General features: G+C 44.1%; 2 long non-coding RNA genes and 1 other non-coding gene across 3 annotated transcripts; 1 reads left to right on the top strand and 2 right to left on the bottom strand.

The window, feature by feature from the left end:
- Nucleotides 1-1307: 1307 nt before the first annotated feature.
- Nucleotides 1308-15723, bottom strand: LOC129654895 (uncharacterized). The gene is made up of 3 exons (XR_008715651.1): nucleotides 15556-15723; nucleotides 14797-15018; nucleotides 1308-1871 (listed from the first exon to the last, which is right to left on the bottom strand). It is a non-coding gene; the product is annotated as an uncharacterized LOC129654895 (long non-coding RNA).
- LOC129654889 (uncharacterized) lies at nucleotides 5826-8973 on the top strand. Its single transcript, XR_008715650.1, has 2 exons — nucleotides 5826-6777; nucleotides 8215-8973. It is a non-coding gene; the product is annotated as an uncharacterized LOC129654889 (long non-coding RNA).
- A 1737-nt stretch (nucleotides 15724-17460) lies between the features above and the next one.
- TRNAW-CCA (transfer RNA tryptophan (anticodon CCA)) lies at nucleotides 17461-17533 on the bottom strand. Its single transcript has one exon. It is a non-coding gene; the product is annotated as a tRNA-Trp (tRNA).
- Nucleotides 17534-18151: the final 618 nt, after the last annotated feature.

Here is an 18151-nt window from a genome sequence, read left to right as displayed (position 1 = left end):
GGACATGGCTGTGGAGGTGGTTATGAGGATGCTGTGCGCACAAGGGCAACTGTGTACTCGGCTAGCAAGTGAAAGACAGGAAGGGACTGCCTTGCAGCTGCTGTTTCTCTTTCTCTGCAAACCTCCTCTGATTATAGCAGATTTATAGGGGCCCCAAAGCAGCCCAGCATCTTAGCCATAAACTTCCCAGAAAGAAAACTCATTGAGGCTCCCTTGAGAGGTGATGAAAAATAAATATCAGGGTTTGGTACAAACATATCAACCAGGGCCAGGGGTGGAAGGCAGCCAGTTCCCTATAGCTGGTTTAACTCCTTCAGGATTTGTGTACACACACACACACACACACACACTCCACAACCATACCCTGAAAGTCTAACAAATATACTCATGTTTATAGACCTACTGAGATAAGCGTACCCCACTCCTTGGTACCTATTTTCAGTCAAACGCAAACACAAACGTCCATGGAGTATATATACACACATGACTTTCAATGAGTGGCTCTGTGAACATAATATAGCCAACCTCTCTCCCTTCCCAAGCTCCTGACTCCAGGGCAGAGCACAGTGAAGGTGAATGAGGGAATGTCTGAGTATAACCTTGCATGTGTCACTTAGTGTCACAGAGACACTAAGTGTGTCTCTGACGACGTTCCAAGAAACAAATAGAAATCGCTTTCTGAGTGTTCACTATTTGGGAGCATTCACTGTCTTTCAGTTAGCTTTCAATACACCGTCAAGTTCCAATGATCATCTCTCCCTTTCTGAGTCGCTGCTCTGTGCAGGCTACAGCCCAGGAGTCAGCAGCACGAGCTTTGCACAAATGTGATACAAATCCCAGCTTCACTACTCACTTTGTGCAAATGACTCAACCTCTCTGAGCCTTAGTTTCAACTTCTGTAAAATGAGAATAACAATACTCACTTCATACATATTCTATTAAATTCAATAATCATGTAAAGTGCTTAAGAACGAAGCATAGGGCACATGATATGACATGACAAAGTCACTTTGGTTGTGTCCGACTCCGTGTGATGCTATGGAGTGTAGCCCACAAGGCTCCTCTGTCCGTGGGATTCTCCAGGCAAGAATACTAGGGTGAGTTGCTGTGGCCTCCTCCAGGGGATCTTCCCGACCCAGGGATCGAACCCACGTCTCTTGCGTCTCCGGCATTAGCAGGTGGGTTCCTTACCACTGGTGTCACTGGGAAACCCCAGTATTGGGCACAGGAGTCAACGAATGGTAGCTGTTACTGTCATTGTGTTTCAGGCGTTGGCACTATAAGGAAGTAATAAACAAAAGAGATGCTCTTTTCCCTTAGGAGTCCTTAAAATCTCATTGATGAAACAAGATAAACACAGAGAGAGTGAAAGGACATTAGGTTTCTATCACCTAAAACTCTTATTTGAGACTGAAAATGCAACTTATTCTCCTAACTCCAAGCCCTCTTTTGACATTTTTAGTAGTGATTTCAAGGAGATTGGTTTTTTGTTCAATCATTTACTGTCCCCATGCCCCTCCACCTTACATACACCACACACCCACCCCAGTTTGGTATTTTTTTTGGGGGGGAGGGTTTGTGCTGGGTCTTCGTTGCTGTGTGCAAGCTTTCTCTAGCTGCAGCTAGCGGAGGCTACCCTTCACTGTGGTGTATGGGCTTCTCGTTGCAGTGGCTTCTCTTGTGGCAGAGTGTGGGCTCCGGGTGCACAAGGCTTCAGTAGTTTCAGCACACAGGCTCAGTAGTTGTGGAGAACTGGCTTAGCTGCTTCACGGCATATGGCATCTTCCCAGATCAGGGATTGAACCTGCATCCCCAGCATTAGCAGGCAGACTCTTATCCACTGTACCACCAGGAAAGTCCTCGGTTTTTCACTTAAGGAGTTGGGATAGAAAAGAGTATGAGAGGGAATTCCCTGGCATTCCAGTGGTTAGAACTCAGACCTTTCACTTCACGGAGCACAGATTCAATCTCTGGTTGGGGAATTAAGATCCCACAAGGCACGAGGCCAGAGAAAGAAAGAGAGAAGAGTATGAGTTCACTTGCTGTGTTTCCCTCTTTCCAGGAGGATGTCTTCTGAGGCATCCCAAACCAAACTGATGTCACCGTGTGTATGGCCAGAGAGAGAAAATCCCCATCCTCCCATCTCCTTCAATCACTCCCTCTAACCTCAGATGTTTCTCTATTTTCAGCCTCCATCTGCTTTCCTTCAACTTTGAACTCTCTTTGTCACTCATTCTTATTGGGGATGAAACAAACAGCTTTTCCAAAGCTTAAGAAAAGTTCTCAAATGCCTACTTGGTAACTTTTCTGCATTGCCTATCACCCCAGTATCTGGAAATATATGTGCCAAATATTTAATCCATTAAAAAATCATCAAAAGAGACTTTAAAAATGAATGATTTGGCCCTTGCCAGGGTATAGCACCTTTTCCAGTCATCTGATCTCCCTTTAAAACCTTTGAAAGATGAAAATATTTTCATTTCCATGACAGATAAAGAACTTCTATTTCAATCCCTCCAGCTTCCCAGTTAGTATAATCAGATTGTCACTCATTTGATTAAAGGACAGCACAACCCTGAAGCAAGGGCATGACTAATATGACCTCCCTGGTCCCTTTCAGTTCATTCATATGAAATAAGGGAAGCAAAATTGGCAGCAGTCCCAACCTACGCAATGCTTGCCCCAGGGGAGCCCCTGAGGACCAGGCAGACTCCAGCGTGGGAACAGTAGATATTTTCCCAAAGTAGACAGAATGCCAAACCCTGGCATAGTGACTGGTGTGGGAGGCCTAGAGACAAGGAGGTGAGCCAGGGCCTACACTCCCTGCTCTTCCCCAAATTCAGTTTCCTCAGCCCAGGTCCCTCCTCTTGAGCTCCTGATTTCCAAAATTCCTAGTGTTCACCTAAGACCAGATATCTATTTTCAAGGCTGGTGTTTCTCAAACTTGAAAGAGCTTACAAATGACTTGAGGGCTTGTTAAAAATGCAGATTCTGATTCAGTAGGTCTAGGTTGGGATCTAAGATTCTACATTTCTAACAAGCTCCCAGATGACACCCATGCTACTGGTGGGTGGACCATACTTTGAAGATCAAGCATCCAGATGACTGTAGCCATTTCTGTAAGAATTTCCTAGGACGAGTCCATCCATCCATCTCCATCTATCTATCCATCGTCCAGACAGCAATGAGAATCATATCTCGTAACTTTCTGATTCAGGAATCTCCCTCCATGGCACAATACACAATACAAGCCTGGCTCATAAATTCCACTTTAAAGGTGACAAAACATCCCTCACAAGAGTCTCATTCTTTCATCACTCTAAATATCCACGCAGCCTAGAATCACTGTCTCATTTCTTTTCCAACTTGCCTATCCTTCTTTTGTTTCCCAACTTGCTCTAGAGGCATCCTCCTCCAGGAAGCATCTCTTGACCAACATTTCTTTCCCAGTTTCTACTTACATCTTCCACTATCACAGTAATGATGTTTCAATTCCTGTCTATTTACTAATCCCTCCTATTTCATTCCTAGTCTTTCTCCCCATTTTGGATGTGAATTCTTTCTCCCCAGAGAATCTTTGATGCTCTCACAAAGTTTTTACACCTATCAAAAAAGCCTCTAAAGGAGTTGGCAAGTATTTGAGTAACCCTGCCTCTAGTAGGTTTCCCCGGTGTCACCTACTCCTTGTTGGGAGTATCAGCAGTTCCACAAGTAAGAGAGTTGCTTCCCATCTCTCCCTCCCAGGGCAGGTCCCTTATATAAATACAATAGAAAAACGCGGGTCCTTCTGTACCAAAGCATATAGCTCTGACTGCTTCAGGAAAGATGTCTGTTGTGCCCACGCTGGAGCCAGTCTAGTCTTCAGGGATTCCCTAAAGTCAAGTGCAGTGGGTTGGGCCTTTTACCAATCTCTTTACTTCCTGCTCCTCCCCAAATTACATGGGACTCGATAGAGAGGAACCAAGGGAGGTCCTTCAGGCATTCTCCTGCCCCGGGGTTGAATTACACCTCATCACTCTTTGAATGAACACTATTCTCACCATTGAGTCTAAAGGAAGGAGAGAACCTAGTCCCTGCCCTGAACAAGATTTCACTATGATGGAATAGACAGGAGAGTCATCAGGACTCAGGCACAGCCCAACAAAGACCAAATGAGAAGCAGCTGGGGCCAGTTCTAAATACCAGAAGGGTGGGGAGAAATGCTGTTTCTTAAAGAAGTCTCCTAGAACTTTGTTTTAAAGGAGTTTTAAAAGACAGTATAGTCTGAAAGGAAGGAGAATCTTTTTTTATTGACGTATAGTTGATTTGCAATGTTGTGTCAATCTCTGCTGAATCACAGCAAAGTGACTCAGTTTTATATATATATATCCTTTTTTATAATATTCTGTTCCATTATGGCTTATTCCAGGAGACTGAATATAGTTCCCTAAGCTATACATTGGGCTTGTTGTTTATGCATTCCAAATGTAATAGTTTATACCCACCAACACTGAATTCTCAGTCCATCCCTCTCCATTCCCCACTCTACTCTGACAACCACAAGTTGATCTCTATGCTTGTGAGTCTATTTCTGTATGCATATAGATAGGTTCTTTTGTGCCGTATTTTAGGCTCCACACATAAGTGATATAATATGGTACCCCGCTTTCTCTTTCTGACTTACTTCACCTAGACTGATAGTCTCTAGTTGCATCCATATTGCTGCAAATGACATTATTTCATTCTTTTTTCATGGCTGAGTAATATTCCATTGTATAAATATACCACATCTTCCTTATCTATTCATCTGTTGATGGACATTTAGCTTTTTTCCATGTTTTGGCTATTATGAATAGTGCTGCTATGAACATAGGGGTGCACAACCTTTTTGAATTATAGCTCTGTCTGGATATCTGCCCAGAAGTGGGATTGTTGGATCATATGGTAACTATCTGTAGTTTTCTGAGGAACCTCCATACTGTTTTCTTTTTTTAATATAAATTTATTTATTTTAATTGGAGGCTAATTACTTTACAATATTGTATTGGTTTTGCCATACCATACTGTTTTCTATAGTGGCTACACCTACATACATCCTCATCAACAGTGTAGGAGGGTTTCCTTTTAAAGGAGACTCTTTTATACCAAAGAAATGTATAAGGTTCAATTCAATTAAATAGGAATTTATTAAATGTTCATTATGTATCAGGCACCTAGCTGGATGCTGTGCAAGAATGAACAAGATTCAGTCCTCACCTGTGATCTACAATCTAGGGACAAACTTAAGAAAATAAAGACACACAAATAATGATTGTATTTTAATCGAGGTGCTTTATTAAGTGAAGCTAGTGGGGCCTCCCTGGTGGTGCTAGTGGTAAAGAATCTGCCTGTCAATGAAGGAGATACAAGAAACAGCTTCAATCCCTGAGTCAGGAAGATCGCCTGGAGGAAATGGCAACCCACTCCAGTATTATTGCTCGGAGAATCCCATGGACAGAGGAGCCTGGTGGGCTAAGTTCATAGGGTCACAAAGAGTCAGACATGACTAAGCAAAGCATTTGAAAGGAGGCTTTGTTTCATTCACTTCATCTTTATAGGTGGAAGGGCTTCAGTGGGAGCTTTGATTTTCAGAGTGTGATCCCTAGACCAGCAGCATCAGCATCAGTCAGAAACTTATTAGAAATTCAAATTTGGGTCCCATTCAGACTCTCCTAAATTTGAAACACTGAGGGTGGAGCCCAGCAATCTGTTTCAACAAGCTCTCCAGGTGATGCCGATAACCCTCGAAGTTTGAGAACCACTGGGCAGAGTAATATTCCTAGCCTCTCTCCCCACCCCTCACCGTGATCCCTTTGATTTGAAGAGACAGCACTGAGCATGCACAGCTCAGCCTCTTCCAGGCTTTCTGCTGGTTTTTATTTTTCCCCAGAGTCAGCCTGCCCATAGGACTCATGCACTCCAACCTACTCAGACACAAGAAAATCTAATAAAAGTAGGTCTATCCTAGGGTAAGGAGGCTGCCTGCTCAGCACTACCTGTAATGAAAAGTAAGTCTGTCTAATTTAGTGATGCACTATTAGCAAGCGAATTTGCCTGCAGATCTAAAGTTGACTGTTTAATTTTCTGTCTCTACTTCTCGATTAATCAATTAGTTCCAAATACAGGAGAAGGGAATGCGTTATTTATTGTACCTTTAAAACGCCAACAATGGGTTATAGTGAAAAGCAGGCAGGATACAAGTTCAGATTGCTTGCGGTAGAAACCTAGTTTAGAGAGTGAGGGCAGAAGAACCATAGAAAATCCACCACCTGTCTCTCATGTTAAAGATAAAGAAGCAAAGCACTAAAGGAACTGAGTGGCTTGCTCATCAAGGTCATATTGCCTGTTAGTGCAAACAAGACTAGAACCCAGCATACACGGCTCTCAGCTGTACACTTTCTGAGCAGAATAGAACAGAAACTTTAAGAATACAGATATCACCAAACAAAAGAATCCAACTCCAGGGCTTCCCTGATGGTCCAGTGGTTAAGAATCTGCCTGTCAATGCAGGGGACACAGGTTTGATCCCTGGTCCAGAAAGATCCCACATACCTCAGGGCAACTAAGCCAGTGTACCACAGCTACTGTGCCCACAGCTGGAACTACTGAAGCCCAAGTGGCTAGAGCCTGTGCTCCGCAGCAAGGGAAGCCACTGTGATGAGAAGCCTGCGCACGGCAACACAGAGTAGCCCCCACTCCCTGCAACTAGAGAACTAGAGAAAGTCCGCATGCAGCAGCAAAGACCTAGCACAGCCAAAAGTAAATAAATAAAGCTTTTTAAAAAAAGAAAAGAAGAACCAACCCCAGAATTTTCAGCATGGGGAGTGGGTTCAAAGCCAAAGTGCTTGGTGCTCACAGGAAAGCTCTGGCTCCAATGTGTCTATGCACCGTCCCCATTCACTCAGCCAAGGCTCAGGCTGCACAGCCTGCTCAGTGTGTTCTGAAACTACTTCAGTTTCCCGCGCTTTTCCTAGTGTTACCCTCTCTGCCTAGAATTCTCCCCTGCCCCCGTGTGTGGTGAAATCTTATCCATCCTCCAAGAGCCAGCTCCCAGCGCCATCCTCTACAAAGTCTTCTCTGATTTCACCAATCAGCCCTCTCCACTGTGCCAGCCCAAAAGCATCCTCCTCCACCCTGAATTCCCAAGATGCTTTATTTATATATCACTTATGACACTTGTCACTTTCTCCTTTGTGTTGCAGCCTGCTTCATCCCTTGCATCAGAATATAAGTTCCTTAAGGGAAGGGGCCATGTTTCATCTTATATGGGCTGGCCTTCCATAATGCCTAAGATGTGTGCGCAGTAAATATTTACTGAATCTATTCAATCAACCAACCAAAACTCAGAAGTCAGATGTCACCTGTTGCAGCCCAGATATCACAGAAACTGACACCAAAGTATGCCATCGCAAAATCAAAACTGCTTTTCCTCCGAAAAAGTGCCAAATACCTCCCAACATTCTGCTTTTTTACGCACCACATGACATAATCCCATTTGGGTTCGTCTAACTCATGTAGCTTCATGTACTAATTAAGCTGTAAGACACAACAGGGCATGAATTTATTGTGCAATAATTCACATGCGGGATGTTTGCGCAGTGCTTGGGCGTGAGTTATGACACATTAATTCACGGCCTAGAGGGCCTCATTGCAATTACAGAACCATTTTTAAAATAGCATCTGGATTTAAAATACAAATATTGGTTCCCCCCAATCTGAAAACCCTTAGTCCCAGAAATGAGCTAGCCAAGGTCAGAGGTTACTTTGGCTCCCTTTCTCCTGGTTCTGTGTTATCCATTTAGCTGTATTAATGACAAAGGATGCACAGTCCAACCCTGCACTTTACTCACCTAGACCACAGAGGTGCCAGGAAAAGAGAGGAAGAGGGGAAAGGGAGGAGGGACTTCCTAACCACCTGCAGAAACAGGAGAAACTGGCTGCTGGGTGAGAAAACTCGAAAGTAATGGATGCAGCAGTCAACTAGGGGTCCATTACTGAGAAAGGAGAAAAGCCAGAAAGGACATTTTGTGAATTCTGACATTCAATAAACTTCACCCAAAGCAAGCAGGCAAAATTCACTACCACTTTTTTATGTCCACTGTTAGGAGAATGTGATGGGTAGGGAAAGAAGAAATAAGTCACCTGGCTTAGCAGCTCACAACTGAAAACAATTCCTTCTGTCTGCTTTCTCCCCAGGGTTCTGGGAGAAAAGGCGAGCTCACTTCTGTAGGCAACTCTACTCGCTGGCCACACTGTGCTCTGTAAACACCCCATCCGTGATGTCAGCCACCAGCCACCTGGAGAATCTGCCCTGCTCCAGGAGTTTGTATTAAAACACTCACTTATAACTCCCTATTAATTTTTCACGAGGAGTTATTTTTAACTCGCTCAAACCATTGTCTGGATGTGCCAAATAGATTTTCTTAATGAACAAGCCTGGCATGTGGTTCCTCCTTCCCTCAACCCCCTGCTGCTATTCAAATGGTCCCCTCCTCACGGGGAGCAAGGCTTCAGATGAGCAATTCACAGCGATGCCCCGGAAATGGGAAGCACAGAACAGAAAGAACCCCATAGAGCAGCCCACACCATCCTCCCTACTCAGGCATTGGTTTTGAGAGGATTTCAGGAAATAGTGTCAGACGTTTTTAAAGACAGGAAGATCAAGTCAACATTGAAAAGCCTTCTCAATAGATCATCCAAAGGGACCCTTAGGTTATTGCATCAGACCTTCCCTCTACAAATCCCTCTAGGCTACCTTTTTTGCCACTCACCAGTCCCGATATTATGATTTACTCACAAGCAAGAGAAGTAAAGGGAGTCTATTCTTAGCTCATAGAACCTTTCTAAACTATAAATTTGATTGAGTTGTCCCCCATCACCACCGCTGTCACCAACACCACCAATATTAACACAACCATCACCAACACACCCGCTTAAAACCCTTCGGTGGTTCCCCACTGCCCTCAGGATAAAACCTCAACGTCTTAGCACGGTGCTCCCTTTCTTCACAGTCTGACCCATGCTTATTTCTCTAGCCTGACCCCCTTTCCAGCACCTGCTCTGGCAGCCCAATTCCAGACTCATCCTGCTTCCTTGCCTCTGATGCTTTCTTGGCCCCCTTCGCTTAGCTGACTCCTACTTGTCAATTCCCAGCTCAAAAATTCCTTCCCCAGGAAGCTTTCCCTGACTCTTAGGCTGAAATAAGTTGCCCTTCCTCCATATTTTCACAGCACCTGTGTTTATCCCATTTGCCATTTATCATAACACATCACAATGCCGGTTTAGCTATCTGTCTCCTCCACTAGAGTGTGAGTTAGGCGCTCGATAAATAGGTGTTAAGCAAATATACAGAGAAGAGAAACCCTGAAAGAACACATAATCCAGAATTCCCATTTACTTGACTTTGAGATACATACTTTGTAGCCAAGCAACCTTTATAAATCTGACGCAGGTAAATTATAAATGGTATTACATTCCCTGTAGAAGGCTATCAAAATGAAAAGTGTGAAGGGAAAACCAACTGTGATAAAACCTTGACCACAGATAATTCATGGCATGCAGAAGCCACACATAGGTGATAAACTGTCTGCCTTTGGGGATACTCGTTTGAGAAGTGTCAAGCTGCCTTAGGTTACAGAGAACCAACCATCCATGCCCAATTAGAGAATCTCTACTTTTTTGAATATATCATGCTCAGCCCCTATAATCTAGGCAGGACACCCCCTAAGCCAGAGGGTCTCACTTTGAGAGGCAGAGGAGTCATAGTGAAGATACCTATGGACCATTTTCAGACTCCATATCCTTACCCTCTGGAGATTCTTTTCCAACTAGACCCTTACTTTCCATGACTGCCTGAAGCCATCCCAAATGACATCTGTCCTAAATTTAAAAGAGAAGAGATTCTAAAATCACCCTTCAGGGATGTCTCCAGCTGTCCCGTGGTTAAAATTTCGCCTTCCAGTGCGAGTGTGGGTTTGATCCCTGGTCAGGCAGCTAAGATCCCACATGACTTGTGGCCAAAAACCCAAACCAAAACAGAAGCAATATTGTAACAAATTCAATAAAGACTTTAAAAATAGTCCACATAAAAAAAAATCATTTAAAAATTTTTAAAAAATTATCCTTCACAGGAAAACAACACAGTTTAGTAGTTAAGAGTAAAAGCTCTGAAGATTGCTCAAGTTCAAATATTAACTCAGTCTCATAGCTGAGTGACTCTGGACAAGTTACTTAACCTCTCTGTGCTTTAATTTCCACAAATAGGAGTAAAGGTAAATCCTTCTAGTGTTGTTGTGAGGGTTAAGTGAAATAATGCTTGCAAAGTACTTGGCTCAGGGCCTAGAAAACAATATGTACTTAATATAATCTAGCTAATATTTAATATTAAAATCTGATCCAAAGTCCCCAAATTTTGACTATCAATTAGTCTTTATAAATATCTAGTCTCAAAGTCATCCACTAAAGCCTGAGGCTCTTAGCTAGCCCTCATGAGAAACGAAAGCAGTCTTATTCCACATAATTTGCCCTGAAGCTCTAAGGACTCACATTAGACACCTTCACCCATGCTGGTGCTGAACACTTCAGGGGTTCTTAGGCTGCTCAAGTTATACCAGGCACTGAAAAAATGCCAGGCTTGGGACTTCCCTGGTGGTCCAGTGGCTAAAACTCTGTGCTTCCAATGCAGGGGCATAGGGTCAATCCCTGGTCAGGGAACAAAGATCCCACATGCTGTGTTGCACAGTCAAAAAAAAATGCCAGACTCAAATACAGTAACAAAAATAATTATGATAATGGCTGACACTTACGGACCTTTACAATGTGCACTATATTAAGCATTTTGCCTCTACTTCCTCCAACAACCCTAACATGCGAGTCTTGTTATCGTCTCCATTTTACCTGTTAGGAAACTGAGACTTAGATGAATTAAAAAAAAAACAAAACTGTACAAACCACAGACAGGAAATGATAGTCAGGATTTGAATGAAAAGTATCTGATGCCAAAACTCTGCCATCCTGCCCTCCTTCCGCATCTTATTTCTAGAAGAGGCAACCGGCTACTATAGTGGTAAAAGCAAAGACCATTATGTCAAAAATTCTTCATGTGGGCCCTGGCTCTTCTACTTGACTATATAAACTTGGATAACTTACTTAATCTCCCTAGACCTCAGATTCTTTATCCATAAAAGGGGAATGATAATAACACTTACCTTATTGGACCAATTCGAGAACTAAATGAGAAGATACAAATTTTCACGCACTGCTGGTGGGAATGCAACTGAGACCACCATCCTGAAGCACAATCTTGGTAGAATTAAATATGCACCTACTCTCCGACCCAACAATCCTGCTCTGAGGTACATACCCAAGGAAACTGTCTCCCAAGTCCATGAAGAGGCCCATATGAAGGCAATCATCACAGCACTGCTTGCTGTAGGAAGAAGTTGGAGGCAACCCAAGAATCTATTACTAGAGGAGCATATAAGTAAAATGTACTGTATGGGTGCAATGGTATATTAAACAGCAATCAAAGATAATGAAGTAGATCTACCCACAGCAGTATGGGGAGGAACAATGTTAGAAGCAATATTAAGTGGGAAAAGTAAAAAGCAGGATGAGGTATACAGCACAATGTTGTTTATGTACAGTTAAAAAGCCAAAATAACACTGTATATTTTTAAGAATAGACATATATCTGCTTAAACTGTTCAGATCATATCATTCCTCTGCTCAAAACCTTTCACTGGTTTCTCTTAATATTCAGAATATAAGGATTCTTCCCTTCTGGCTCAGCTGGTAAAGAATCCTCCTGCAATGTGGGAGATCTGGGTTCAATCCCTGGGTAGGGAAGATCCCCTGGAGAAGGGAAAGGCTACCCACTCCAGTATTCTGGCCTGGAGAATTCCATGGACTGTATAGTCCATGGGGTCACAAAGAGTTGGACACGACTGATCAACTTTCACTTTCAGATTATAAAGTCTGTGGGCTTCCCTGGTAGCTCAGACAGTAAAGAATCTGCCTGCAATGCAGGAGACCCAGGTTCAAGCCCTGGGTTGGGAAGATCCCCTGGAGAAGGGAATGGCTACCCACTCTAGCCAGTATTCTTGGCTAGAGAATCCATGGACAAAGGAGCCTGGAGAGCTATATCCATGGGATCACAAAGAGTGGGACACGACTGAGCGACTAACACACACACACATATAAAGTCTGTACTAACACACACACACACACATAGTCTGTACTTCCAATGGCCTGCAAATCTCTTACATTATTTTGCCGCTGACCCAGCTACCTCTCAGTCTTGTTTTTCTCTCTTCTCACTCATTTAGCTCTGGCCCCTTGCCTCCTACCATTCTGGCCCCCTAACATACCAGGCAAGATTCCACTTCAGGGCCTTTGCACTTTCTGTTTCCTATGCTAGACCACTCTTACTCCAGGCATCGATACGGTTGTTCCCTTACCTGCATTTTGTGAAACATCACCTTTTTAGTAGGGCCTTTCTTAATTACCCCACATAAAACTTTAATCTGCTCATAACCACCCACAACCCACTTTATCCCTTGCCGTTTTTGTTCCATAGCACTTATCACTCTTTAAGTTACTATATGTTATTTAATTTGTTCATGATTTGTCTCACTCCACTAGTATGTAAGCTCCACAAAGGAAAGAATTTTGTATAGTTTTGTTCATGACTATTCCCAGCACCTGCAACTGCCTGACACGTAGTCAGCACTGTACATTTGTAATGGGTGAATATATCTAAATAAACATATAGAGCATGGATTGGAAGAGGGTTTATGAAACACACTAAAGCAGGTGCTTGCTGTTTTCATTCTGTCTGCCCTCTGATGGAAGAGGATATAGGGCTTCTGGAAGCTTCCTGGTGGGACAGTGTGGCTGTGGGTAAAACTGGGTCTTGCTCTGGTGGGCAAAGCCATGTTCAGTAAAACTTTAACCCAATTTTCTGCTGATGGGTGGGGCCAAACTACGGCAGGGGTAATGGAAGTAATGGTGACCTCCTTCAAAAGGACTTAGGCCAGCATGCTGTGCCTCCCAGGACTGTTGTAATCAGTACCCCTGACCCCGCGGCAGGCCACTGTTGACCCATGCCTCCACCGGAGACTCCCGGGCACTCACAGGCAAGTCTGGCTCAGTCTCTTGTGGGGTCACTGCTTCTTTCTCCTGGGTCCTGATGTGCACAAGGTTTTGGTGGTGCCCTCCAAGAGTCTGTTTCTCTGGGGGCTCTCAATCCTTTTGCTGACTCCCCAGGTTGGGATATCTATTGTGGGCCCTAGAACTTTTGCAACAGTGCAAGAACTTCTTTGGTATAATTGTTCCCCAGTTTATGGATGGTCTGCTCGGCGGCTCTATAGTGGAGCTAATGGTGACCTCCTCCTAGAGGACTTATGCCATAGGCCCCAACCCCCAGGTCTGCTGCAGTTGGAGCCCCTGGCCCTGTGGCAGGTCCCTGATGACCCACGCCTTCAAGGACGCACTCAAACACTCAAAGGCAGGTCTGGCTCAGTCTCTTGTGGAGTCACTGCTCCCTTCCTGGGTCCCAGTGTGCTCAAGGTTTGCCCTCCAAGCATCTCTGGAAGGTCTGAGATTTGATTCTAAACACAATTGTGCCCTTCCTACCATCCTGTTGGGGCTTCTTTGCCCTTGGACTCGGGGCATCTTTTTTTGGTGGGATCCAAGATTCTCCTTGAAAGAAAAGCTATGACAAACCTAGAGAACATATTAAAAAGCAGAGATATCACTTTGCTGACAAAGGTCTATATAGTCAAAGCTATGGTTTTTCCAGTAGTTGTGTACAGATGTGAGATTTGGGCCATGAAGAAGGCTGAGTGCTGAAGAATTGATGCTTTTGAACTGTGGTGTTGGAGAAGACTCTTGAGAGTCCCTTGGACCACAAGATCAAACCAATCAATCCTAAAGGAAATCAACCCTGAATATTCACTGGAAGGACTGATGCTGAAGCTGCATCAAACTCCAATACTTTGGCCACCTGATGCAAAGATTCAACTCATTGAAAAATACCCTGATGCTGGGAAAGATTGAAGGCAAAAAGAGAAGGGGATGGCAGAGGACGAGATGATTAGATAGTCAGATAGCATCACTGACTCAATGAACATGAGTTTAAGCAAGCTCCGGGAGATGGTGAAGGACAGGGAACCCTGGCATATAGTAGTCCATGGCGTCGCAAAGAGTCCAACACCCACTGAACAACAACAAAAGCAGGTGCCTCCAGTAAGGAGGAGAAATGAGAATAGACATGAGGGGTGAAAAGGGAAAACAGAATGAACTGGAAAGGGGCCTGACATAAATGGATGATGCTAATTTGCCATGAACTGGAGGGAGGTGACTGACTCAATTCTATGCCCTTGAGGGTCAATAAAGGAACTGAATGAGACGATGCAGTGAGAGTACCTGGTGCAGAGCCTGATGAATGGCAGCTATGCAGCTGATTGAAACTGAAGAGGACTCAGAATCCTGTAGATGTCAGGATGTGGAGTGTACTAAGAAGGAATACCAGCTAGAAAGAAGGGGAAAAAGTAGCACCTCTCCTACTAGCACCCTGGGTACCCCTTTCCCTTCTCCCAGTTTCTCTTTCTCTTTCCATCTACTTCACCTGTCTTGGAGGCCCCAGCAATTGGCACTAAGGATGCTTATACCCCATTTCTGTCTGAGGAACTGTGCTCAGTCACCTACCTCTCAACAAAGAGTAGAACAGTAGTTCTTAACAATTTTTGAATCACAGGCCCCTTAGAGACCACTCACCTCAGAAAGATGTCACACACTCCTCTGAAGTCCATCATGAACCCTGAGCAACAACCCAGATGAGGAACCTCTAAATGGCAGGTTTGGAGGTGGACAAGATTTTGCTCATTTCTGTTTTCCCCAACTTTGTTACTCAGGGTGGTCCTTGGGCCCCTCCCTCTTTTACTGAAGATGAGTGAAAATAGACCTACAGATGAAGTGTGAGGATACCAGGGAGGCAACCTGAAGAACAAAACAAATGGGAAACTATTTTGTATAAAATGGGCTTCCCAGGTGGCACTAGTGGTAAAGGACTCTCCTGCAACACGGGAGACACAAAAGATGCCAGTTCGATCCCTGAGTCAGGAAGATCTCCTGGAGGGGGGCATGGCAACCCACTCCAGTAATTCTTGCCTGGAAAATCCCATGGACAGAGAAGCCTGGCGGGCTATAGTCCATAGGGTCACAGTCAGACATGACTGAAGCGACTTAGCATTCATGCACACATGTATAAAACAAGCTACAAGGATATATTTTACACCACATGAAATATAGCCAATATTTTATAATAAATATAAGTGAGTATAAGCTTTAAAAATTGTAAATCATTATATTGTACACCTGTAACTTATAATATTGTACAGCAACTATACTTCAATAAAAAAATGGGAATTAAACAATCATATTTTATCACTGAAACAGAAGCAGGTAGAACAAACAAATAACCAACCCTACAGAAGAAAAAACGTGCTTTTTTAGAGGAATCCTGAGAAATCCTACCTTCAAGCCATCCTATAACAATAAGCAGAAACATCTTCCTCAAATGCAATGTTCAGAAATCCTCTTTCCTTGTGAATAATCTGCAAATAGTCCAATTATTCCAAATATTCCAATAATCTGGAATTCAGTCCAGACTCTTCAACTTTAGCTGTCAAACCCTTCCCTGATTCTACCTCCTCCCCACCCTCAGGCCCATTATTTCATTCCTAACTCAGCTCCTCAGGTCTTGACTTACACTCCATACAATGAGACTTCAGCCTGTGGGAGTGACTCACTCCTTCCAGGATGCCCTCCACATGCCTTTCTAACCAGTCTTGACCCTACGATCTTCTTAACTGTACTCTACAACCTTCCCCGCCATCCTAGAAAGCCCTTTCTAAATCATTCTGAACTGTGGTGTTGGAGAAAACACTTGAGAGTCCCTTGGGCTGTTTGGAAGGACTGATGCTGAAGCTGAAACTCCAATACTTCAGCCACCTGATGCAAAGAACTGACATTGGAAAAGACCCTGATGCTGGGAAAGATTGAGGGCAGGAGGAGAAGCGGAAGACAGAGGATGAGATGGTTGGATAGCATCACCGACTCGATGGACATGAGTTTGGGCAGGCTCTGAGAGTTGGTGGTGGACAGGGAGGCCTGGCGTGCTGCAGTCCATGGGGTTGCAAAGAGTCAGACACGACTGAGCAACTGAACTGAACTGAACTGAAAACATTCTGATTCCCCAATCTCCAACCTTCCTCCCCAGTTCACTGGCACTGAGCGCCCTGATGCTCAGCTGAAATAAATTTTCCCTTCTGTCTAGTGGAGTCCTGGGTGTGGCCCTTAGATTCCTTTATAGTCTAAAAGCTCCCAAAGGGCCTCCTCTTTCTGAATTCCACATTCTCATCCCCAAACCTCTCTACCCAGGATATGGATCTGCTCATAATTGTACCAGGCAACAAAAAGGGGAGTTTAGGGCAGATAAATAAATATATAGATGTATCAATTGAATACTAAATCTTAAGATTCCTAGAAGTAGGAAAAAAAAATTTTAAGAGAGAAGAAGGGCCAGACAGAGGTGGAAACAAGAGTCTAGAACATGCGTGATCATCTATTTCAAGAGTATTTCCTAAGTCTATTTCCTAACAAGGGCCCTGGGCCTGTGAAGCTCAGTTTAATTAGGAAAGTCCCTCCCAAAGGAGGTGCATGGCACAGGGGAAGTGCTTAAAGAAATGCAGAGAGAGGCCAGGGAACAGGAAGCCAGCTTGTATGAATTCCACAATGCCCCCGGCTCCCTCCTTCCCTCTCCCTCCCTCCCTGCCCCGCCCTCCACTGCCGCCACCACCCCACCCCTCCCGCCCACCACACCCCCTGCCCGGCTTCCCTGTGTTTCAGTCTCTGAGATCATTCCAAACTCCAAAACAAAAATTCCATCCCAAGTAGCCAAGAAAACTCCTGTCAAATCCAACAATCCACCCACTAAATTGCAGGCTGTCCTCCTTTCCCAGCCAACCCCACCCACTTTGCTTCGTCCTGGAGGTCACTGTGTTCACTCTTCTGTCTCTAAGAAGGGCACTGCCCTTCCTCTGGACCTTTCCTTTTCAAAACACTTGTCCCAGGCAGTAAGTCCCGCTGGTTCCCTTTGGTTGGGTGTTAAGAATACTGCCAATCAGGAAGTTTGGCCTCGTGGCTCCTGCTGAATAGCTTCAAATGTAGTTTGGATCTGAGTTGCTTTGCTAGAGGTTTGATAAAGACTTGAGAGAGGAAGGCTAATTAGGTTATTAATTATTTCCAGGTCTCAAAGTGTCAAAGAAGTGAACTTTAAATGTCACATTTTCAGAGATCTATCCTCTGTAGGTTACTATAGCTCCTTTTCTTATTTATTCATATTTTTTTGGCCACACCGCACAGCATGTGGGATCTTAGTTCCCTGGCCAGGGATTGAACCTAGGCCCCTCGCATTGGAAGCTTGGAGTCTTAACCACTGGACCACCAGGGAAGTCTCTACAGCTTCTTTTCTGATTCCAATTATATGAGTTCTCTTATCCTCCTTAAAATTTCCAGAGAATGAAAACTCCCAGAACCAATCAAACCAGTGTCTCCCAACAAACAAATATAAAGTTTCTGGATATCTGGGTTTCCCCAGAGTTTCCAAAGTCCTAACTTGAACATCCTTACGACTCTGGTAGGGGGCAGTCAGGAATTGAAGAGCAGAGACCTTGAGTTCAGGGTGAGAACTTTAAATAATCATGAGTGTGCTGTATGTAGTAGACCAGGGCTTCCCAGGTGGCGCTAGTGGTAAAGCATCCACCTGCCAATGCAGGAGATGCAAGAGACTCGGGTTCAATCTCTGGGGTCAGAAAGATCCCCAAAATCACATTCTTGCCTGGAGAATTCCATGGACAGAGGAGCCTGGCAGGCTACAGTCCATGGGGTCCCAAAGAGTCAGACACGACTAAGTGACTAACACCTTCACTTTCATGTAGTAGACCAACACTTCCAAATTGAGAACAGCTGAGAATACATTTATGAGGGTAAATAGGGCAAAAGACACCAGGAGAACTGGTCCAAATCGCATATCCAAGGTTAGAAGAAAGTAGTTGATCAAGCCAAATGA

Source organism: Bubalus kerabau, chromosome 1 (assembly GCF_029407905.1).
Source record: "Bubalus kerabau isolate K-KA32 ecotype Philippines breed swamp buffalo chromosome 1, PCC_UOA_SB_1v2, whole genome shotgun sequence".
In the NCBI taxonomy this organism is placed as follows: Eukaryota; Metazoa; Chordata; class Mammalia; order Artiodactyla; family Bovidae; genus Bubalus; species Bubalus kerabau.
Note: the sequence above shows the minus strand (reverse complement) of the source record. Positions and strands in the feature narration are given on the sequence as shown.